The sequence below is a fragment of the Chlorocebus sabaeus genome, chromosome 20 (genome assembly GCF_047675955.1).
Source record: "Chlorocebus sabaeus isolate Y175 chromosome 20, mChlSab1.0.hap1, whole genome shotgun sequence".
In the NCBI taxonomy this organism is placed as follows: Eukaryota; Metazoa; Chordata; class Mammalia; order Primates; family Cercopithecidae; genus Chlorocebus; species Chlorocebus sabaeus.
Window position 1 is genome coordinate 76,219,559 of NC_132923.1, and position 25,902 is coordinate 76,245,460.

Genomic DNA, 25,902 nt, shown 5'->3' on the forward strand with positions numbered 1-25,902 from the left:
TTTTAACTAATAAAATATGGCAAAAGTGATGGAATGGCACTCTTGAGGTTAGATTATAAAAGACCATAACAGCCACCTTCCTGACACCTTCTCTTTCTCTCTGCTTACTCACTCTGAGGAAGGTATGTGCCATATGGGGAGACCTGAATGGAAAAGAACTGAGGATGCCCTCTGACTAAAAGCTAGAAGGAACTGAGGCCCTCAGTCAACAGTCTGCAAGACACTGAATCTTGCCAGCAGCCATGCAGTGAGCTTGAAGGCAGATCTATCCCCAGTTGAATCTTCAGATGAGACTGCAGCCTAAGCAGACACTTTGGTTGCAGTTTTGTGAGACACCCTGAAACAGAGGGCACAACTAAGCCTCAGCCAGGTTCATGACCCTCTGAGGAAACTGTGAGAAAGCAAATGTCATCTTAGGCTATTTAATTTTGGAGGTAGTTTGTTACACAACAGTAAATAACTATTATACTTATCTTGAGGATTTCCTGGGGAGAATAAATGGGATTGCATATACAGGTCATCATATGCAGAATAATGGTACCCCAGAGATGTTCACCCCAGAGACGTTGTAGGAACCTGTGAATACGTTACCTTACATGGCAAAGTTTTCCCGGATGGTTTAAGTTTAAGATGGAAAAGTTTTCCTGGATTATCCAGTGGGCCCAATCTAATCACATGAGTCCTTAAACATGGAGAATATTTTTTGACCATGATCAGAGAGAAATGTGATGATGGAAGAAGTGTCAGAGATGCAATGTGAGGGGACTAAAACGGTTGTTGCTGACTTTGAAGATGGAAAGAGGGGAACCCAAGCCAAGGAATGCAAATGGCCTCTAGAACCTGGAAAAGGCAAGAAATGGATTCTCCTTTAGAGCCTCTGGAATAAAATGGAGTCATGCTGACACCTTGATTTTACCCCAGTGAGACCAGGACTGGGGTATGACCTCTGGAGCTGTAAGATAATAAATTTCTGTTGCCTTATGCACTAGTTTATGGTAATTTGTTATAGCAGCAATGGAAAATGGATAAATAGCATAGCCTATTAGGACTTAGTGAATATAGGTTTTCTTTATCCTTTTTCTCCCTTTTTTCATTTTTGAAACAAATGGATTTAACTTTGTATAAGAGCAGTTCTGTACAAACTTTGTGGCAATATTTGAAGATTATGGGGAGAATATCTTTAAGCCCTTTGGAAAATGCCTGGCACACAGCAAGCAGTCAAATGTTACCTATTATCTTTATGATTGTAATTGTTACTGTTATTACCCAGAGGCTCTGATTTCAATTCTCCATTCCGCTAGGAAACAGAATATTCTTTATTCCACTGAGGAACTATGATACAGCCAGCAGTGAAAAGTGTTGGACATAAGCCTTTTTTTTTTTTTTTTCCTGGAACTCCCAATGTTCAAATTTAAAATTTTTCTACAAAAAGTTTTGGGCCATTTTTTATAAACTTGTATGTTTCTGAAAAATAGCCATAGTTGGAGGCATTTACTCTTATGGGTAAAAAGAAGACTCAGGACATGAGAACTCTCCTCAGATATCGCATGGGCTGTCAAAAGGGAGAAAGAACCAATTTTTTTCTATTTGTTTGGTCTTATTGGGTAGAAGGAGTAATGGTATAAACTTCAGTGAACTGAATTAGAGTCACTGGAGCTGTAAAGGACCTGAAGCCTCCTATAAGGATACTTAATATATGAAACCAGTAAAGACAAAATTAAAGTATGTATGATAATTCTATGAAAGTGTGGTATAATAATTCTATAAAGGTGTGGTGGAATGCACCCTTTCAATTCCCAAGGAGATTCATTCATTCTACAATCTAGTTTAATGAAATAATTATAGATGTAAACATGTAGGCAATCATTTTTTTAAAAGACATTTTTTACATTGACACAAAAATTTTGTTGCAGTGTTCCTGCCTCCCAGCTTCAGCTCAGTAGATGGACCTCACCCCAGGGTTTAGATCCCAGTTAGTGCTATTGTTCTTAGAAGAATATCTTACAACGTCAAGTGATGCAAAGCAGTTCACCAGGTTGAGGAGCCCATGTGTTGTAAGAAGACACTGGGTGTTTCTATTTACCCTTCTCTAAGTCTGTGACCTGAGGCAATGTTTCTAATGAGCTGAATGTCTGTGTCTTCTTGCCTTTGTCCATGTTATTGACTCAGTTTCCCACGGTTCCTCACTGCTTAAAGGATAAAGTCTGGATTACACAGCAAGACATTAAAGGCCCCATCACAAACTGTTCCCCATCTACCTTTCCAGTTTTATCTCCTACCAAATCTTACCAGACATTACAGACTCCATATGTTGAGTCATTCATTTATCTCTTTCATGTCATTTAACAATAATTTACAGATTATAATGTGGCCATGTTAGTGACTCTTAAGGTATTACAGTTTAGTGGATGAAATAGACATTTAACAAATAATATAAAATAAAAATAGAAGTAAAATTGTGATGAATATCCTGAAATTAAGTTATATCAGGGCACTATGAGTAGCAGGAGACTGTATAATTAGTGGGGGTGGGGGCTAATCATGGAGGTGCTGAGGAAGCCTTTCAGAATTTTGTTGGATTGAGGCATTATTTTGTGCTATTGCTGTATCAATAAGGCCTAGTAGCAGTTTTAGCAGTTGCAGGCATGCAATAAATGTGAATAAAATAAATGGATGACTGAAAAAATTGATATTGACAAAGGACAAATTAATCTGCACACTGTATCATACCCAATTAAAGCACACACACATATTGTTTAGGAGCACATATTAATGTAATTAGATATTAAGTCTTACTTTACAGTTTACAGTGCTTTTCCATGCAACACCTCAAAGAATTGTACATACACCAATGAATAAAATTCTTGTGTTTATTTTGTAGAAAACTGAGACTATGAGAAAGTTGCCCAAGGTAACATATCTTGTAAGTAATAGAGGCAGACATAATGCTTTGGTCCTCTGGTCTCAAATGTGGGGCCTTGTTCTTCTTTATTTATGAAGAAATAAGGGTGGGATGATTTCAATAATACAGGAATAAGTGATAAAAATCAACACTTAACTGGATAAAATATTAAACAATCTTATCTGTTTGAAGGAATGAAAACACTCTCATTGCATTGACGAATCACAGGGTCAGATTAGGGAGAAGAAAACCCAGAGGGGTGAGCCTGGCAGGTATAGCAGCTTGTCACCCAGGAACACCTGCCAATCCGAGAAGAGACAACTAAGAGGATGAGATGTCAGTCCAAGGCCCACTGTGGATAGGGAGCCACAGTAAACCACACATGCTTTGAACTGGGAACCTTAAGACCTCCACTGAAGATGGGATAGTGAACCAGAAATAATCTTTTGTCCTAGGGACTCAATCACTATAAATGGCCTAATGTGAAGTTTCATTGCTACTGCCCCTAGCCACTGCCAGAGGCAAATCTAAATTCTCCTTGGATCAGGAAACATCAATCTAAGCCTCCATTATTTCCATAATTAATATTTTCCTCCAAAATATTCAGAACTCAATCAAAAATAACCTGAAGGGAAGTGTTCCTTGACAAGTTAAATTTTATCTCTCAAAAATCATTCTGTCCATGGAGCTTGGTTTTATATATATATTTATATATATATATATATATATATATATTTTTTTTTTTTTTTTTTTTTTTGAGACAGGATCTCACTCTGTTGCCCTGGCTGGAGTGCAATGGTGCGATCTCTGCTCACTCCAACCTCCACCTCCTATGTTCCAGAGATTCTTCTGCCTCAGCCTCCCAAGTAGCTGAATTACAGGCATCTGCCATTGCATATGGCTAATTTTTGTATTTTTAGTAGAGACAGGGTTTCACCACGCTGGCCAGGCTGGTCTCGAACTCTTAACCTCAGGTGATCCACCCACCTTGGCCACCCAAAGTTCTGGGATTACAGGCATGAACCACTGCGCCCAGCCATTTAGATTATGTCTCAAATATTTTAAATTTTTTATTTAATTGGAAATTATATGGAAATAAAGGATTCTTTCTGTCATGAAAGTTACGTTCTAGCTTCCACTGGAATTCTGATACATGAAAGATTGTCGTATAAAATGGACTTATGCATATGATATTACTACTTATCAATAACATGGAGTAAAATGAAAAACTGTCATATTCATAATATGGCATATAATAATATACTGTTAAATCATATATGTATATTATTTTATCTATTATAGTAATTATTGCATTATTATAATATATTATACCAATAATATATATTAACTAAAAATGCTGTAATATTCTTTTTAATATTAATAATAATAATAAAATATGCAGTATATTCCATTTTATCAGCAACTCCTTATATGAGCACCATTTATCCTTAATGACTATTCCAAGACTCATCAGAGAGTAGGCATTCAAGATTACCTAATGAATGAATAAGTCAAGATGTAGTCTTTCAATATTGCAATCATTCTTGTCAGGTATCTCTCAAATTTGTCAATATCAATTTAAAAATGTGACGCTCACAAACTGACACATTAGTTGTTGGTGTGCTCTCAACAGCAATGGCCCTATTTTCTCACAGAACTGACTTATAAGGCACTCTGCATCCAATAAACCTGTAAATCTGGTTTCACACAAACTGCTCTTATTGTAGGTTATTCTTCATCCTGAACTTGTGCAGTTAATTTTTAGAACCTCAGTAGAAGAGTTTGCATTAATTTATTCATTTTATAATTCCACAAACATTTGTAGAATGCCACTATGTATCACGCACTGGCCTAATTATCTCCATAAATTGGCATTTTATTCATTTTGGCCCATTCATTAAATTGCAGGAGTTATTTTGGAGTCTTGACTCTATTATCTAAAATATTAGATATTTTTATCAACTGTCACCTAAAAGTTTGACAAACATGTTATTTATGTAATTATAGAAGTCATTGAGGGAAGATGTTGAAAGGGACTGGACTAAATTAAAAAATAGAAGAAACCACTGGAATATGGCTTCTTGGCTGTCAAATTCTTATTCTCATCCAGTTGGGACTGGATATGGAACAATTATGACAAGGTGGAATTTCAGATATCCAGTATAATTTAAGGATAGTGTGGTTCCTCTTGATAATGTTTAAGAGGCTATCCAAGAAAAGAGATGAGAAGGTCCTGTTCCAAAAGGGACAAGGCCAGTGCCCAAGGGCATCTAAGAAAGAAACAACCAGGAACATAGCCAATGAGGGGAGAAGAAACTAGGAAAAGTGATGAGTTAGGCTTATAGAGATAGGCTCATAGAGATAGGCTCATAGAGGTAAGTCTTTAGAAATTCCCTAGGAAAACTGTAGGTGGTCATGACAGAGTTTTTAGAACATTCTGAGTTCATCTTGTGTGAGTGTGCCAACGTCTTTTCATGAGAGTAAAGCTGAATGGAAATAAGTTGACATTAACACACAAATGAATAATCTTTTATACTGCCAGATCTGGTTGGGTCCTTACTTCATCTCAGTTACTGGCAAGGAGTATTAATTAATTGCAAGTGTAGGATTCCCTGCCTCCAGACCAAGGAACAACCAACCAGTCATTGTATAAATATCTTTCTAATCACACCTTTTAGATATAGAAAGAATTGGCACTTCCTGGCCAAAGAGTTAAAGGGCTTTTCTGATGCTCTCAGCTGGCAACTAGCCCAGAATTGCCTTGTTCTCATGTCCTGGTCTCCTTTCCTTGGATTTCTTCAATATTAGGAATTTCTCTGTCCTGGTGAAAGAGTGCAGCTCTCTCACTGCCTTACCCCTAGGTACTGGGACAAGGTTAAGTGGAAAAGTTCTAAAATGTATTAATTCTACAAACATTTATTGAACACTGACTATGTGCCAGACACTCTTCTAAATGTTTGTAGTACATCACTGGGAAAACAGAAAAAGAATCCTGCATTCATGGACCTTTAACTAGCAGAAGATAGATAATAAGCACTAAAGGCAATCAGGAAGTAAAAAATACAGTTTCTTAGAAGGTCATAATTACTATGGGAAAAAGCAAAGTAGAGACACAAGGGAGATGAGAGATGTTCAGGAGCTGGATGGACAGATTGTTGTATTAAGTAAACTAACCAAGGAGGCCTCAGTGAGAAGGTGACATCTGAGAAAAGTCTTGAAAGAGGTGAAGGAGTGAATCATGAGAATCATGTGCTAGAATCCCAGGCAGAAGGAATGAAGTAAATGCAAATCAAAACCACAATGAGATACCATCTCACACCAGTTAGAATGGCGATCATTAAAAAGTCAGGAAACAACAGGTGCTGGAGAGGATGTGGAGAAATAGGAACACTTTTACACTGTTGGTGGGATTGTAAACTAGTTCAACCATTATGGAAAACAGTATGGCGATTCCTCAAGGATCTAGAACTAGATGTACCATATGACCCAGCCATCCCATTACTGGGTATATACCCAAAGGATTATAAATTATGCTGCTATAAAGACACATGCACACATATGTTTATTGCAGCACTATTCACAATAGCAAAGACTTGGAATCAACCCAAATGTCCATCAGTGACAGATTGGATTAAGAAAATGTGGCACATATACACCATGGAATACTATGCAGCCATAAAAAAGGATGAGTTTGTGTCCTTTGTAGGGACATGGATGCAGCTGGAAACCATCATTCTTAGCAAACTATCACAAGAACAGAAAACCAAACACCGCATGTTCTCACTCATAGGTGGGAACTGAACAATGAGATCACTTGGACTCGGGAAGGGAAACATCACACACCGGGGCCTATCATGGGGAGGGGGGAGGGGGGAGGGATTGCATTGGGAGTTATACCTGATGTAAATGACGAGTTGATGGGTGCAGCACACCAACATGGCACAAGTATACATATGTAACAAACCTGCACGTTATGCACATGTACCCTACAACTTAAAGTATAATAATAAATAAATAAATAAATAAATAAAAAGACCCTGAAGTAGGAGAGAGATTGGCACCTTGGCAATGAGCAGAGTCAGTGACAGGAGAGTAATAAGAAGTCAGAGAATTAATGAGGGACGAGGCCATGTGGGCTTATAGGCTTTGTAGGACTTCGGGCTTTTACTCTGAGTGAAATGGAGGGCTGTTGAAGTGGACAGTGGAATGAAATGATCTGACTGAAGTGTTAAAAGGATCGCATTGGCCTTTGGACTGCAAACATATTATAGGCAAACGAGCCTGGATGCAGGAACATCTACGAGGAAGTTGTTGTCAGAGTCCCAAGAAAAGTTTTTGGTGCTTTGGCTGGGGATGATAACAGTAATTAGAACTAGCCAGGTTCTCAGTGGATTTTGGATGCAGATCTGATAGGATTTCCTGGCAGATCGGCTGCTACATGAAAGGAAAGGGATGTCAAGCATGACTTCAAGGTTTTTGACATCAACAACTGGAAAGATTAAGTTGTTAGAAGTGTGATGGGAAGGACTGTGGATGGAGCAAGTTTCAGGAGGAAAGCAGAGTTCAGTTTTGGACATATTGATTTTGAGATGCCTGCCAGACATCCCAGTGGAGATGTTTGAGTAAGCACTTGCATACATGAGTATAGAGATGAGGATAGAGGTTTGGATGTTTGAGTAAGCAGTTAGATTCATGAGTATGGAGATGAGCATAGTGTTTTATTTATTATGGAGAACTGACTTTTCTGCTTAATCCCACAGCAGTTTTCGAGGATGGGGGTTGGGTGGAAGTGGATGTAACTGACCTTTATTCTCTTTTGGCTTGCGTCTGGGTGGGGTATGTGTCTGTAGTGAAATCTTCTACCTTTTCCCCTTTCTGTTTCTGAAGCTGCAACCTTGCCAGTCCTCAAAGATAATACTTCTCTGATTCTTGATATTTCATCTAGAACTGCATTGAACTGATGTGCCTCTGTTTGGGTGTAGTCCCTGAAGCAGCTAGTTTTACTCCATATTTTTGCTATTTTCTTGAAAATTCCTTCCCTTCTTCACTATTTCTCTTCATTCCCAAGAAACCTGGATCCACTGACCTAGTGGTTATGGCAACAAGGAGTTAACAGCAATAAGTTTGGTGTTAACTCTTTGTTATACTGCCAACTATATTACAGTGTTAATAACAGTTTTAGCACCAACTCAATGTTATAGCAAATTCTAAAGGCCTCATCTTGTTCATAAGTGTATCATGAGAGGCTTTGTAATATGGCATTAGACTTTGTTACATGACAGATTCTGGGATATTTTGTTACATGTCAGAGATCTTGTTACATGTCAGGTTCACTTTCTCAATGGTATTATCCTGAGGTTTGAGAGAATCTATTCCAAGTGAACCCATAATGGTTCCATGTGATCAACTTACTTTTTCCACATGCTAATAAAATATGTTTATGACCACTTCTCTTGCCAGGAATAAAATTATATGTATACATCTTAATTTCTTGGGATTTGATTATTTCTTCTGCTTTGAAATTAGACCAAGTTTAGCCTGCCTTTGCTATTTTGGCATATCTCCAATTTTTCATGATTTTCTCATGTAAGTATGAATTTGAAATTTTTATATGCACAGATTTTCATTAACACTATGTCATATTCAGAGTTGGCAAAAGGTGTCATTTTTGAGAAAAAAATAAAGACTTTTCTAGTAGAAAAAGAAGTCTGAGTGGTTTTCTGACATGTGTTACTATATTTACAAAATAAACTGGTTTTAGAGATCAGTTTATAAATTTGACATAAGGTTTAGTATTTCCATTCTATTTCTTTAAACTTTTAGTTTTATTATGCAAATGACACAGGAAGCCGCAAGATTTGTAGTCATGGACTCGCTGTGAATGTATACAGTAAATCCTTTTCTATGCATTTTGTGGTTTAGTTGAAAAATTGTGGCTTTGGGTAGAAAATCGAGGATTGAATCCTGGTTCTGCTTACTGACAAATTTTGTAACCTTGGAGGTCACGCAAATTCTAGTAAACTTCTTTTCATCATCTGCCAAATAGAGGTAATCATAAATGTGCCATGGGTTGTTGCCTTTTATTCATTCAGCAAAGTTATTGAGTACCTGCCATATGCCAGGCACTATATGATAGACATCAAGGATGAAAGATGAAAGATTTAACCCAGGCCCCCAGAAAAATCATTGTCTCAGAAATAAATGTGTAAACACACTAATAAAATTGAGTGTGGTCATTTCTATAATAAAAGGATTATACTGGAAATGTATCATTTTACTGTACATAAGAGGTTTTGTTTGGCTGAAGTCTATAGAATAATTCTAGATTCTCTTCATATTTAAAGGTCTTCAAATATTTTAAGAACTAAAAATGAAAAATTCTCACCAAATAACTTAGCTACCATGCAGACATGTAAAATATAACTTAAATGTATGCTCTGGCTGTGTTAGAACTTCTTTGAATAATACAGTTACTGATGAAACAACAATCTCCAGTCTTTGTGGGGTTTAAAGCAAGCTACAAAGTCAACCTCAAAACATGAGAAGACAATATGGTATGATAAAATATTTGGGCTGATAGGTTTCTTTAGCCTCTCAAAATTTAGAATGAACTGGATGCATCTAGTGGAGCTAAAGACCAAGAATATATACTCTGAAACCAAAATGCCAATATTCTGTTCTGTCTCTGTTTTTACTAACTGTATAACCTTAGAGAAGTCAATTAAATTATCTGTACCTCCTCAGTTTCCTTCCCTGTAAAATGGAGAGAATGATAGGGTTGTTGTGAGGACAAAGAATAGTGCCTGGAACATAGTAACTACTATATAGGTGTTTCCTATTATAATAATATCAATATCAATAATAACATTGAAAATTGATAGTATAAAAATGAATTTAGTATTCTTTAGTTAAGGATTTTACATTCAAATTCCAGGCAGTATAACCCATAAAGGAAAATACATTAAGATCACAAAGATTGGAAATTAGGAAGTAAAACTACATTATTTGCAGATGATCTGATCATCTACTTTGAAAATTCAAAAACATTTTACAGGCAAAATGTTTGAAATAATAAAATATTTTAGCACAATAGCTAAATCAGTATTTAAAAAACTCTATTGTATTTCCATATACTAAAATAAATATTGGCCCCAGTTCCCCAGTTGTATTATTAAATAGCTCTAAGACCTTGGGTAGGTAGTTTCACTTCTCTGGTCTTGGTATTTGATCTATCTGTAAACTGAGGGTGTTTTGTTCAGTCTCTGCTCTGGTCCCTCCAATTCTAATGTATGATGGATCTCCAGATGTTTCTGCCTTACCTCACCTTGTCAGTGGTGCCTTTTAATTAAAAAAAATTCTATGACATTTGCTAAGTGAAAAGTGTTGTTTTACATTATAATTTTGATATACTCTTTTTGATATAAACCTCCACTGAGTTTATAACTTAGTAGCAACTGAAATATTAATGATACCTAACATTTGTAATGAAATATTTTGTGAGTATTTAACAAGTACATAAGAACGTGAATACCAAACAGGATGTATTAAACTCAATAAAAGAGATAGAAACGGAATAGTATTTGGGGAAATTTCTAGTTAACAGTTACTTACTGGTCACTTGTGTTTATTTCCCTTTTCTTCCTTGGATTTGATAAAATTATAGTACAGAATTAAATTTTTTCAAACCCCCCAAAAACTATCAGCCCGTGAGGATACTGATTTCTTCTGCATGGTTTGCTTATGTATCTCCAGAACCTAAAAAGTACCCCATTGCTTGTGGGCACTTAATAAATGTTTGTTGCATGAATAATTGAACAACACAAAGAAAAGAGATGAGACCATTTGAAGATGAGATATTTCAACAAATATACAAAAGACAATGCAAGCGGGAATGTCCAGTTTTAGTTATATGGCAGAGTAGATAACCTAATTGACCCTTTTGCTGAAAACAACTAGAAGCTGCAGGTTTTATGTGAGTCTTTTTATTAGCTATCAAGAAAGGAAGGAGGCGAAAATCAACATGAAAACAGGAACTCAGAAAGATCAGCATAGCTCAGCTCACTGCTTTTGCTCTGAAGGTAATTGACGAACACTGGTAACCTTAACTCGCATGGCTTTGAAAGCATCATGTACAAGAGATCAAGCCTAATATGAGGACTTCTCCCTTCTCATAACTGAGAATGCCTTGCAGTGAATCCTTTGATGAAGTCTAAACTTCCTAACTCTGAGAAGACAGCAAGGAGAAGTGTCTTAATCTTTTGTGTTTGTTGGAGAAAAAAGCTATCTATCCTAAGAATTTTAACTAAAAATTAGCAATGATTGAAATGTGTAGCCAAAATTGACACCACCTGAGTTGCTAAAAACAAAACAAAACAAACAAACAAACAACAACTTCTCAATTTGATAACTAAGTTAAAAGTGTTCTAGATTTGTAGTATCCAAAATGCTTGACAGAAACAAATGTCACAACTCTTGCAGAAGTCCTTGAACTAGGCTCAATAAATATCTAGTTTCAAGGAATATAAATTCCCAGTTTAAAATTAAAAAAACACTGACACAAATGAACACCATGACACCTGGCAGAAACTACAGATAAAAGAATCAGACTGAACCTAAAATACTTCAGATATTACAATTATTAGGGAGAATATAAAATAAATGCATAAGCATAAACTGTTTTCTGTGTAATAAATGATTTAAAAATTCAGTGGCTTGCCAAAATAAGAATTATATTTTTCTAGAGATTTGTAGGTAGGGTATGGCTTTGCTTGGTTTTTATGAGAGATGATGGGATTTTCTGATCTTGAGTTCAAGTTGAAGGTTGGTTTTAGGTCTATTCCATGGGCTTCTTATTTTGGAACTCAGGTAAAAGGCATAGCAGCTACATGGGGCAGGCTTTTCTTATAGTGGGTTACAGTAGTGCAAGAGATCAAGCCAAGTAATGCAAGCACATTTAAAACCTTGCTCAAACACAGCATATGTCATGTCTGTTCACATTTCATTGGAAAAGCAAGTCATTGCCAACTCCAACATCAGTGGTGCAAAGGGGAAAACTCCTGCATGTTTGGGGAAAAAGGAGAATGAATATTTCATGAACAGCAATCCAATTTACTAAAACAAGCTTAAATAAGGGAGGATATTAAAATATTAATTATGAACAGACTATAAAAATGATCAAGCAAATTTGAAAAAGAATCCAAGAAATGTATAAAAATGGAAAATAAGATTTGCAATAAAGATTCAATGACAATTTTATAGCACATTAGATATAGCTGAAGAGAGAATTAAACTAAACTATATATCTGAAGCAGCATAGGAAAACCAAAAGATGAAAAAATGTAGATAAGAGGAGAAAGGACATGGATAGAGTGAGATATAACAAATATTTGGTCAGAGAAGAATAAAAGAGAGAATGAGGAAAGAAAATGTTTAAAGAAATTTTGGCTGGAAATTTTCAAGAACTTAAAGAAGACAAAAATTCTCACATTCAGAAGCCTAATTAATTTCAAATAGGATAAATGAAAATAAATCTACACCTAGATCCATACTGCCAAAACTGGAGTAAAATTCTTATTGCAGTAAAATTCCAGAGCATTAAAGACTCAAAAAGTATATTTAAAACAGCCAGAGGAAAAAAGGCTACCTACAAAAGAATACTAGTAAGTACTCAGCTGACTTCCGAATAGCAACAATGGAAGGCAGAGGACAGTGGGATGACATTTTTCCTATGCTGAGGGAAAATACTAATCAACTCAGAAGTGTATAACCAATGAAAATATCTTTCAACAGTAAATGCTAAGTATAGCTATCTTCAAACAAAATCTGAATTAACCAAGATATCCTTATTACAGGAAATTCCAAACTTCAAGGAAACAGAAGTCATCTTTAATCAAAGGTTGAGCTATAAGAAGAAATGACGAATGACAGTAATAATTGATAACCAAATAAATAAACATTGATAGTGAAAAGCAAAAAGGTTTAGCAGGGTTAAAATAAAACAGTGGAAAATGAAAACACATGGCAAATACTCTACATACATTTGGTGAGTAGTGACAAGAAGCAGCATAAAGTTATTGATAAAATTAGAACTTTGGAAAACTAAGTATGCATGTTACATTTCTAGAGTAAAAACTCAAAAAATAAATGTGATAGAGTGTAGAGAGAAAAATCTAAATGAGAGAAATAATCAGTGTAAAAGTAGGTAAGGAAAAAATTAAAATAAGCATAGAAAAGCCCTGTCAAATAGAAAGTACATAGTAACATCATAGTAATAAATTGAAATAAATAATTTTTATGGTAAATGTAAATAAACTAAACTCCCCTTTTGAAAGACAAAGATTATGAGGGTGGCTATATATACAAACTTAAGATAAATACTGTTTACAAGGGCCATCCAAAGTACATAGACATGAAAGACTGAGAGTGAAGGAATGGAAAAAGGGAGATCAACAGACATGGAAATGAGTCTCTGATATACTAACATCATTTGTGGTATTTGAAAAAAATAACATTTTCCGAGCTACACTGGACACTACATTCAAATACAACTACATTCAAATATAACCCCCATCTTTAAATGTGTAACTGGCCATTTCTTGATGAGACTATTGACCTAGATTAGTTGAGATTTCTTTCCCTGATGTAGTGCCACAGGCTGTCTCGAGCAAAACATTGCCCAGGTGCGGCCCTATCCTCTTAGTGTCATTTATAAGTAATATCCTGCCTTTGGTACGGATTTGGATTTTCACAAGGGCCTTCCTTGTTAGGAAAAAGATTTTTAGAATGGTGCACTTTAGAACTTCTTGAATCACCTGGTGGCAGCAATCAGCTCTTTTGCCTTGTGTGAAGCTGTCTGTGATTGTGGGATATTTATTTTGTTCGGATCAGCCCCTGATGTCCCTAGCACAGCTGAGTGGGAGTCATTGTGTTTTTGTTCTGCATAGTTCCTGGGTCAAGATTTGTCTACTAACTCCTACTGCCTCTGTGTATGTGAGGATGTGGAGTACATTGTGTTAAGATATGGTTACTGGGCATTTAGCTAGGCTCACTTAACAGATTGCAGCGTTCATTTCTATATATCTGTCTTACAGAGTACGTGATTCAGGTCCATTTCTCAACAAAACGATAAACTGCTTTGTACTAGAGACCTTGCAGTTCTCTAATAAATAGGTGGAAAATGTTAATGTTAAAATTCACAGTGTTGTGGTTCCACTGATACTTTCCTGCTTCCTGCTTTTCTAACTCTTATGTCACATTTTCCATTAGAGTTCTGGGTGATTTCCTCAACTTTTTCTTCCTCCTTTGATTAATGCCACACATACCCACTGTGTTAATTTTCCTATAGCAGAGTTCCAGGCATACTGCTTTTGCTCAAAACATTCCATCATTCTCTGGCACTTAGAAAAAAATTAGTCAAACTGCCTACCCTAGCCTCCAGGCCCCTAATGATCTGACTCTATTCTTTCTTTCAAAGCAAATGTTAAAAAATCAATATTTCCCTTTTGTCATCCTCAATTCTTTCTGTCAAAGTTAAAACTTGTTCTTTGTGCACATACTATGTTTCCTGTTTCCTTGCCTTTGTTCACATTTTGCCTTGTGCCTGGAGTACCCCCCACCCCACTCTCATTTCTATAACAAATCATATTATTATTTTGGTAAATTCTGGGAAAAATAATTTTCAAGTATTATTTTGTATAAAGACTAACTGAATAGTCCAAATTATCATGGCCAGAGTAGGTGAAAACTAGCTAAGTAGTCTCCTTAGAGAGTTCCTTATTAGCCAGATTTTTCCTAAATGTGTTGAATATTACCTTAGACTCTAGCTGTGTGTGTGTGTGTGTGTGTGTGTGTGTGTGTGTGTGTTTGAGAGAGAGAGAGACAGTGGAAGGGGTGTGGAGAGAGATTGAAGGAGAGATCTTGTGAAGGTATATGTGTACTTGGAAATGGACATTTCACCAAGACTGAGCATCTTTTTTCTGTAACGTCTTATTTTAGTGGATAATGCTAAGAGTAAGTCAAAAAATACGTTTCTTTGCAGCCAATAAAGAGGTTTGACCTACACTCCTAGAAAGGAAGGTGAAATGAACTCATTCGCACCTCTTTCTATGTACACAGGACATTTTTTGGGTATTGCAGAGAATGTGGAAAAGCTCAACGTCATAGAATCTGAAAGCTGTGAGGACCTGGTCAGTCCAGCCAACTCCAGAGAAAATGTTCTTCAAAGTGGGTACATTTTGTTAAGTCAGTGATCTCTTACTGATCCAATTTTATATGTCCTAACTTCTCTGTCTTCATCTCTGACTTAGATTTACTAAGAAGAAAGAAACGCAAACCAATGAGAAACAATGGTCATTCCATTATGAGATTTGATATGATTTGAGAAAGTTATTACTAATGATATGGACTAGCGATTTTCATGTGTTTTTTTTTTTTTTTCTTCCCAGTAGATTCTTAGGGATTCTGAAAAACACCTTATAGACCATGTGAGAGGTAAGGAGGAGGCTCTCCTGGACTGAACTGTGTCCTCTCCAAATTCGTATGTTGAAGCCCTAACTTCCAATGTGACTGTATTTGGAGATAGGGCCTTTAAGGAGTAATTTAGGTTAAATGAGGTCACAGGTTTGTGATGACTCTAATTTAATAGGACTGGTGTCCTTATGAGAAGAGGAAGAGGCACCAGGCACCCAGCATGTGAGCCCACAGAGGAAAGGCCATGTGAAGACAGAGAGAAGGCAGTCACACACAAGCCATGGAGAGAGACCTCCCCAGAAACCAACCCTGCCAACACCTTGATCTTGGACTTTCAAGCTTCAGAACTGTGAGAAAACAAATTTCTGTTGTTTAAGCCACTCAGTCAGTGGAATTCTGTTATGGCAGCCCTAACAGACTAATACAGAGGTCAAGTAGACAAGTCTGGTCTCTGTATTTCTATTGGAACTGGATTTACTCTGCCCCTATGAGTTATATCTATGGGAGTTTGATATAAGTTGTTAAAAATTTGAAGCAGATAAATATAAAATTGTCGAGCAATTTATCCATGTGTTGTAACGGAAACATTTCTTTTTGGTGCTGGTCCCATGTTGTGTTTATAAGTGGAAAGTTTCTTCCTCTCCAAGTTCACAGGACTCCTTTCCTTTCTAAGTACTCTACATGGCTGGCCACATCATTAAAATATGAGTTACTTTGATGGCAGAGAGAAGATATCACTTATCTTTATGACTTCTCCTCCTGTCTTTTCCACCCCTTTCTGCCAATGGCATACTTAGTCATGTGTACTTAGTAATGTTAAATATGTAAGTAAATTTTACCTATTGAAGAATGGCCTCTATAGCCTCCTAGACAACATATAAACCTATATTGTAAATCTTCTAGTAACAGAAAGCAGAATAGAATGCAAGTTTTTAAAAATCTTTAAAGATTTCTTCTAAGAGTTTGTTTTTTCATAAGTAGTTCTTACCACTTTTGTCTCTATAAAAATTTTTTGTGCCCTCTTATTGCCTAGAATATTCTCTATTCAGAGATTTTATGAAGAATATTCACCTGATATTGATACAAGCACAAAGTTAGAATTAGAAAGCTATTACTGGACATGATTCCTATGCATTTCCCACAATTATTATAACAACTGTAGATTTCAGTTTATACATCTCAATTAATCCTCACGCTACCCTGTAAGGTTGGTAATGGTATTCTCATTTTTCATTTGATGGAACTGGGATGCAAGGATGTAAAAGTAACCAAAATTATACTGATAATAAGAAGGGCATTTAAGGTTTGAATTATACATTTTATTCTACATTGTGCTTCTTGCTTTTTATGTGCTTAACTATGTAAAAAATAAAAGCTGTAGAGACATACATTTATAGGATGAATAGTCAGATATGAATCCGTATGGTCAATTATAAGCAGGTCCAGATGGTTAGTGCTCTGAGCTACTAGAGACCCCATTTGATGCCCCAGTTACCTACCATCATACAATTAGGATCAGTCGACACTTAATAAAGAAGATGGCATAATTTGGTGGAAAGAACATGGGCTTTGAAATCTGTACTGAAATAAGTTTTCAACCCTGCCACTTACTACCTGTGAGAGGTTGGACAATGAAGAGTTAACTCCTCTGAACCTCTGTCTCTACTTGTGTAAAACGTGAAGAATAGTAACGAGTTTCTTATGAGAGGTACAGGAGTCAGCAAATGAGAACGCATCTATGATTGCCCTTGACACAGAGTAGGCACACAGTGGGCATTCAATAAATGCTAGTTGAATCTGAATCTTAGTTTTATTTATTAATATAAATTAGTGTAAAGTGAAATCTCTCCTTTTTATGGTCTGAATGTGCCCCCTGAAATTCCTGTACTGGAAACTTAATCCCCAATGAAACAATGTTGGAAAGTGTTTGGGGAGGTGTTTAGGTCGAGCCCACAAGAATGGATTAACACTGCTATAAAAAGGGCTTGTGGGAGTGGGCACACCCTCTCTTGCCCTTCAGTTTTCCAATATGTGAGGAAACAGCAACATGGCCCTGCTCAGATGCTGACACCTTCATCCTGGGCTTCCCAAACTCTAGAACTATAGGGAAATAAAAATCTGCTCTTTATCAATGACCCAGATTTGAGTATTCTGTCATAGCAGCCCAAAATGTACTAAGAGACTCACTCATAAGGGTTTACAGGATAACTGTTGAGATACTGAGGAATGAGGACATAAAGGCAGTCAAGGCCGAGTGCCAAATGAGAGAAACCATGACAAGTCACTGGGGAAGGAGATTCTTGAGGGCTAGGACAGTTAGGACAACTGACTTCTTTTAGGAGATCAGGCTCAAGCTGGGCCCTGAAGAAAGACAAGCTCTTATTTATATAGATGGGGGAAGAGGGTGTGTGTGAGTTGCAGAAAGGGAGAAATGCCTTGGAAGAGAAATGTGTATGGAAAAAGGCATAGATAATTATGGGTTGTGCAGATCCTGTAAGGTGGCTGATTGATTGTACTTTACAGTTTACAAAATCTTTTGCCTCCTTGAAGCCTCTCCTCAGATCTAAGAGGAGTAGAGGACAAATTTTACTGTCTCCTTTTAAAGAATAAAGATGGAACTGAAACTCTGAGAGGTAAGGTGACTCGGCTAAGGTAGCACCTCTAATCTATAACAGAGTGGTGCATCAAACTCCAATCTGCTGCTCCTGAGGACTCAGGGAGGTGGCAGGAGGAGGGAGGGAATAAGACTAAAGAAGTTAGGGAAAAATTTGTGACTTTGAATGACAACCTTAGGATTTAGGGTTTTTTTTTTCTCTATCTGTAAGTATAAAAAACCGCAAAAGCTTATGACCAAAGTACACATACAAAGTAATATTTTTGAAGATTACTTTGGCCACAGGATCTGGGGTGGATGTCTGTTCCTGAGACAAGGCAGTGTTCTTCTAGAATCTATTTCTTCTAAGACCATTGTCAAAATGAGTTTTAGGCCAAAGAGGGCTCTGTCCTTTATACCATCTTAGAGAAAGTCCTCTTAATCAGGGAAATGGAGCTATTAGCACACTGGCAGCCTTTTCTGTTCTGCATTTTAAATTGTTAATTCAATTTATTTCTGGATAAAATATCTGTATAAATCAAGCCAGTTTGCAAAACTGACAGCTCCATGAAAAAAAAAATGTTAGGGGAAAGAAGATCAGATGCATGACTAAGCTATATTTTAATTTAAGCAAATGTTCTGATTCAATCATAAAGGGAATAAAAATGGCATAATGGGAACATCATAACTTACTGAATTGGGTCAGGTTTATCTCTCCATATAGCATCAATGCAATGAAGCAGTGGGCTTGGTGGAAAGATTGAGCTTTTGGAGTAGGTCAGATCTGGGTTCAAATCTTGAACAAAAATTTGGCGACTTTTCCTTCACTGTTATAACTAGAGCATCTAGGACAGTATCAGAGTAGGCACTGATACAAGTACAAATCCTCGTTGAAATTAAATGAAATGAACACTTAGCTCTACCACTTTCCAACTGGAAAACATGGGAAAAATGAGTTCACCTTAGTAAACCTCAGTTTTCTCACCTGTAAAATAGAGATAATGATATTCACTTTATATAATAGTTGTAAGGATTAGCAATAGTAAAAGTATGGGCTTGTGGGATGGGTTGGTTTAGATACCAGCTCCATGAGCTGAGGTCATAACCTAGAGTTACCTCTTGTGTTACCCAGCATGCTTTACTGAGCTGAGATCATGCTCTGAAATGCCCTAACTGATCCAGACATTACTTAAGTTTATACCTTTTGCAAGGATTAGCATGGTTATTATGCTAATAGATGTTGAATTGTCAAAATTAAACTTTTTAGGGTAGCATAACTTTGATTCAAATTATTTTATTTTATTTGTTCATTTAGAGATGCCTACATGATGGGCACACTGGAAAAATTATTATTATTGTATGATCTTTGATCTTTCCTACTGAGAGATACTATGTTCTTTTATCTTTTAAATTCCTACAACAAAGTCTCTTTTAAAGTGTTGCCATTTTGAAGATGAGAAAACAGACCTGGAGAAATCTAGTGACAAGTTCACAGACACACATAACATAAAAAGCAGTGCTGACATTTGAACAGGACTTTTGGATTCAAAGCCATTGTACCTTATAGGTGTGTTCCATATACATTTGTTAATTGAATTAATGGGCAAAGGCCAGTCATACTGGGCTTTAACTTCCCTTTAGTCACAAGATGTTCTTTTAGCTCCCAGCATGAAGATATTAAAAACAAGAATCTGGCTTTGGTTCAGTTGCTAAAAGCATGTGTAGTCTAGAACTGTTAGATTTTTGTTAGACTATTTAGAAGTATATATCAATCTTACAAGAGCAAGGACATTTGCTCAATTTATTATGTACCCTCCCTTACACCAAAAGAAAAAGTAAAATAAAATAAAAAGGCCAAGGTAAAGTGGCTATGAATTTAATGTTCATAAAGGTAGCAGCGCACATTTATTATGTACTAATTATGTAACAGGCCTTGTGCTGTGTGCTTTACATACATTATTTCACCATGGCCCTCTGAGGAAATAGTGTTGTCCACAAGCTTTAAAATAAGAAACTGCTCAGAACTCTCCCTTGACTTCCTATCTCACTCAGGGTACTGCCACATTTCTCACAATGGCTCGGAAGGCCCTCCACAACCAATTCAATGACCATAAATTGAGTGTAGGAAACACAATATGGAAAGTGAGATTAACGTGTGTTACCTCTGCCCTACTGCAGATATGGAAATGCTCAATGCAACGTTACAGGAATATTTCCCAGTGTGAGGAAACCTAAGTTCGGGCTTTGGGGTCAAACCTTTCATTTTCATGGCAATGTTTGAGAAAATCCAAATGAAAAGGGGCAGAATGTTGCCCTCACGTCACACAGAGTACAGACTAGACAGAGGGTCGCAGTGTGACCAAAAAAGACAGAGGACTTTCTCAGTGAGTGAGTACTAAAGGGCAGTCACTGTGTGGGGCATATGTGAGGAAGCAAATGTCCTTGAGGATATTTTGATTAAAAACAAAAGAAACCACATTTTCTTTATCCAGTCTATCATTGATGGGAATGTAGGTTGATTCCATGCTTTTGCTATTGTGAATAGTGTTGCAATGAATATACGCAGGCATGAGTCTTTGTTAGAGAATGATTTCCATTCCTTTGGATATATACCCAGTAATGGGATTGCTGGGTCAAATGGTAGTTTTGTTTTTAGGTCTTTGAGGAATTGCCACCCTGTCTTCTACAATGGTTACAGTAATTTACATGCCTACCAACAGTGTATAAACTTTCCTCTTTCTCCACAACCTTACCAGCTTCTGTTATTTTTTGACTTTTTAATAATAGCCATTCTGACTGATGTGAGATGGTATCTCATTTTGGTTTTGATTTGAATTTCTCTAATGATCAGTTGGAATGATGGATGTTGATGGAACACTATGCAGCCATAAAAAGAAATGAGATCATGTCCTTTGCAGAGACATGGATGGAGCTGGAGGCCATTATCCTTAGCAAACTAATGCAGGAACAGAAAACCAAATACCACATGTTCTCAATTATAAGCAGGAGCTAAATGATGAGAACACATGGACATATAGAGGGAAATGACACACACGAGGCCTACCTGAGGGTGGAGGGTGGGAGGAGGAAAAGGATAAGGAAAAATAACCAATGAGTACTAGGCTTAATACCCAGGTGATGAAATAATCTGTACAACAAACCCCCATGACACAAGTTTACCTATATAACAAGCCTGCGCATGTACCCCTGAACTTACAATAAAACTTCAAACAAAACAAACAAAACAAAATATAGCCTCTAATTAAAATGGAGAATGAGTAGCTATGGAGACAAAGGCTTTTCTGTAGATACTAGAGACAAGAAGGAGGTCCTCTTGCTTCAAAATGCTGAGGTTCCTTGAGGATGTCAGTGTAGCCTTCATAAAGCTCCAGATCTCTCTCTTTTGGGGCCATGAGGGGTTATTTGCTAATCTGGAAGCTGGCATTTTGGGTGAACTGGATTTTAACTCAGTTCACTCTTCCTTTTTTTTGGTGGCCATGGAGAAGGGATTGTGAGAGATTGAGAAGTGGAGGCTCTGAACTCCTTGTAGAGCTGTGCTGCTCACCTCACCCTCCACCTGGGTGTGCAAGAGCTGCAGATCCAAGGGCTTTGGGCCACTAGACCTCTGGGTGGTGAGGACAGACTGTGCAGAGAAGTCATCAGCCTAGGGATGGCCTTACCACCAGCTCTCTAACCCTGTACTTTACACACTCCTGACAGGTAGAAATTTGCATAACAAACTGTTTAAGTATTCAATTTTTATCCAGCTGCAAGGCACTCTTTGTCCTCGGCAGTTCTAATGATTAGTGACCCCTTCAAAATCAACATCATTTGTCAAATCAAATTAGCCTCCTTACTAACTGCAAGGCAGTGACATTCATCTTTTTGATGCTTTCAAACCAGTCGGAGGTAAAGTTCTCAGATGGAATGGGGCTTGGTATGCTGCATGAGTCACTTCCTCAATGAGGCAATTGTCAGAAAAATAGGAGACGTAGCTCTAAGGTAAATATTGTTGGGTCATTTGAAATGTATGCAGATTTGACATTTCCCTTCTGATTAGCATGTCTACACATTAAAGTTTTCTGTATGTCACATCGGATAGTTCAGATGCCAGGGTAATGTCAGTGAGCACTTGATAGAAACTTAATTTTACTCCTGATGAAGAAAATGGGAGGATTAAGAGGAAAGCTGAAGGTGAGAACCTTATTTAGAGTGACACATGGAGTGTACAGGGGATATTCAGAATAATTAAAAAAAAAATGCTGGGAAGGAAAGTGTCATTGTCTACTATGTGTCAGTTGCTTTATTACCTGATTTAGTCCTTTTAGGGATATTGACCTCATCTGGATAATTAAAAGAGGTGAATCAATAGGCTTACTGCTAACAGATAGTAGAATAGTAGAACTGAAAGTTCAAGCTTCTGTGTGTTTGACGCTAAAGTCCATATGCTTCTTGCTGCAGAGTGTTGCCTCCATAAGATGCAAAATATCCAACCTAGCCCTGACATGAAAACTTCATTGAAAGTACCCAACAGTGCGTAAGCATCCTGACTCTGTCATTAGGTTGCAAATTTAAAATCAGAAACTCAGAACATTTCTTGGTACAACTTGCTTCTTTTGTAAATAATGACTCTTCAGTCTCCACTTGAACACTTCCAGTGGCCAGGAGCTAGCTTACGATTTCACCATTCATCCGTGTCTACATTTGTTTCTATGTCCCTTCATGTACCAATAATTATGTCCTTCCATATTTAAATGTACAATTGTATCTGCATCTAATTATGACTTTAGAGTATTTGCTCTGTTAGGGACTGTGCTGTGTCTTTCACTTATTATATCATTTATCAACACAAGAAGCCAGTAAGATATGTCCTATTATTATGTAGACTTAACGGGAAGAAATACTTGGACTTAAAAAAGCTAAGTAGCTTGCCTGAGTCACCTGACTAAGGAGCACCATGTCTAAGTAGTACATCACCTCAAAGTTTCAAACTTTTTTTCTAATGCAGTGGTAATCCACAGCTCATAATATACAGAAAGAGCAATATCAGCTTTCATCCTCATTTTGAACTTGCCTATCTAATCCTGCTTTCTTATTTTGTGTTGTCAAAATCATATAAAATATGTACTCGTTCAAGAACATTGGCACAGTGCTGGAACTAAATCCAGGCTTTAGAGATCATCTGTACATAAGGGCTACTGCTAGGCACTTTTCTTATACCCAGCACCATACATTAGATCTGGGGTTGGCAACTATGGCCTGCAGGCCAAATCTTTGTTCATGCCTTATCTTTTAAATAAAGTTTTATTGGAACATAGCCATGCTCATTCATTTACTTATTGCCTTTTTTCCTCCACTACAAGAGCACAGTTGAATAGTTGTGACAAGACCATACATCCCATAAAGCTAAAATATTTACTCTCTGATCCTTTTGACAGAGTTTGCTAACTCCACATTAGGACTCTTGCATAAATCTATCATGTTGCCTATGGAAAAGGTGTACAAAAGGGATACAGAGTATCTGGGAGTGGATATGCATGCTATAGAATAAGTTGCAGAGTAATTGCCAAAACAGTGTTTTAAGCTGGAGAACCAAAACAAAGAAATGGTATCCAAAATATATTTTAGTTCAAACTCTCTGCTATTGATGCAGGGATTCTAAAATTGCTCCTTCAATTCTCACCAAAGAGTCAGAGGATATTAACTTTATTAACTTATCCTGAATCTTCGCTGTAAAACAGTGATTCTGTCTCTCTCTCTCTCTGTCTCTCTCACACACAGACACACACACACACACAAAACTTACTGAACCATGAATAAAACCCCCAAATCTACTGTCATAAAAGCTTGGAATGAAACCAGGACATCTACAATTTCAAAATGCTTTATCAAGCAACCAATGTGTGGGTATCATTGCCACAAGCAACTACAAATATATCTAATTTCTCTTGCAGTGAGCATTTGAAGATAGTTATCATTTTCTTGGCTTTACATACATCTACATGTCAATAACTTGACCTTGGCTTTTATCGGAGCTGTCACTTGGCGTTTCCACTTGGCATCTCAAACGTTTCCTACCTCAACACAAATTTTTGATTTCTCCACTAAAATCATCTCCATTGTCATTGATGGCACCACTCCCTATTCAGTTGTTTAAGCTCATATTCTAAAATGTTTCCATGTTTTTTTCTCCTCCCCTCATATCCTATCCACATGTAAGTCTGAAATATATCCTGATTCTGTCAACCTCTCCCCATCACCACACTAAGTCAAGACACCATTATGTCTCTCCTGGACTATTATGAGACATCCAGATCTTGTCCTTGCTTGGATTTTTGAATCCCTACAATCCACAATCTATTCTCCCCAAGATAGTCATAGTGACCTTCCTAAAATTATGTCAAGCCATTTTGTTACTTAAAGTCCTTCAATGATGTTTCATTACATTTAAGAAAAATACAAACTTGGTACTGTGTTCTGCAAACTACATGGGCTGACAATTGCCTAATTCTGTGAATCCATCCTTATCACTTTTCTACTCAGTAATTCATCCTAGCTGCATGAAACTCTAACTCAAAAGTTTCTGATCCTTGAAAACTAAGCTCATTCACTCACTGGGGACTTTGCACTTGCTGTTGAGCCTAGAAACTTCTTCATGGCTAGTTCCTCTTTATGCAGGAGTCAGCTCGGAGCATCCATCGCTGACTACCCTATCTAAAGCAGCTAAAGTAAATCCTCACTTAACATCGCCGGTAGTGTTCTTGGAAACTGTGATTTTAAGTGAGACAGCTTACTGTATAACAAAACCCAGTTTTACAAAGAGTTAGGTTCCTGTGGCATACAGTACATCACTTCACTTAATGTTGCCATTTCCAAGAACCTATCAACAATGTTAAGTGAGGACTTATTATACATTAAAGCAATATATTGTTTTTATTGCAGCATCTTCTTCAAGTTTCCATGTAGCTCTTATCACCATAAACATTATTATGAAATTATCAAGTTTATTTCATTGTTTATTATCTGCCTTTCTACAAAAGAATACGAGGGCCACAGGAATACACCAAGTACCTAGAACAATAAGTAGTACATATTCTTGTTTAATAAGTATTTGTTGATTGAATACTGCTTTTCTCTTTAATCTTTTATTCTTCGAGCTAAATCTCCCTACCCTTTCAAACATTTAGCAAAATATACTATGTGACTACAGTGTGAATTGGTTAGCTATAATCTGTTCCCTGGTCACAAACAACCTATTCCAGAGCAGAAATTTCTATACTTTCTAAGAGGAGAAGCTGGTTTTCACTTTCCTTTGCAAGCTTCCTATGCATTTAGTACAATATTGTATACATGGTGGGTATTGAATAAATGTTGATGAATGGACTGTATAATGACTTTTGGGGTCCATACATCAAGATTTTCTTGAAGGGCAGATAATTACTTGTACTTTATATCTGACATTTTAATATAACTGGTGGTGGTCATTATCCTTTGGGATTGCATCCTAGTCAATTCTTTCAAAAAAAAAAAAAAAAAAAAGAAAATAAGCAAAATTACTTTGTGAGCAATCCACAATTGGATTTGCATTTAAAAATTGCCGAGTGAGCACTCCTGCCTGATGGCCAAATGAAATTAATCTCTCCTAACTCAAGGTCTCATCTATTTGGAGAGAAGGGAGCTGGACTCACGGAGTGCTGCCGGCTCTCTAAATGGTAAAAGTCATCACTCTCATTATTTATATTTTCAGGCTGCCTATGATGTTCTCTCAGTGTGCTAGCCAATGAGAATATAGAGATGGCTAAGAGACTGTCCCTATTTTTCAGCTTTCCGATTCTAGGTTACATGATCAGAGGCCCTGTCCAGCCTGCACACTACTTCATGGAAATGCCCCATATTCTTGATGAGGGCATGGGTCAGATGTCAGATGTCCATGTTCATA

At 36.9% G+C, this 25,902-nt stretch overlaps 1 long non-coding RNA gene across 1 annotated transcript in view; it reads left to right on the forward strand.

Annotated features, from left to right (window-relative positions):
* LOC140709374 (uncharacterized) overlaps positions 1-25,902 on the forward strand; it is a 103,863-nt gene that overhangs the window by 24,454 nt on the left and 53,507 nt on the right. The window contains exons 3-4 of the long non-coding RNA XR_012089885.1: positions 123-954; positions 8,363-8,488. This is a non-coding gene — a long non-coding RNA (uncharacterized lncRNA). The remainder of the gene's footprint in view (positions 1-122; positions 955-8,362; positions 8,489-25,902) is intronic.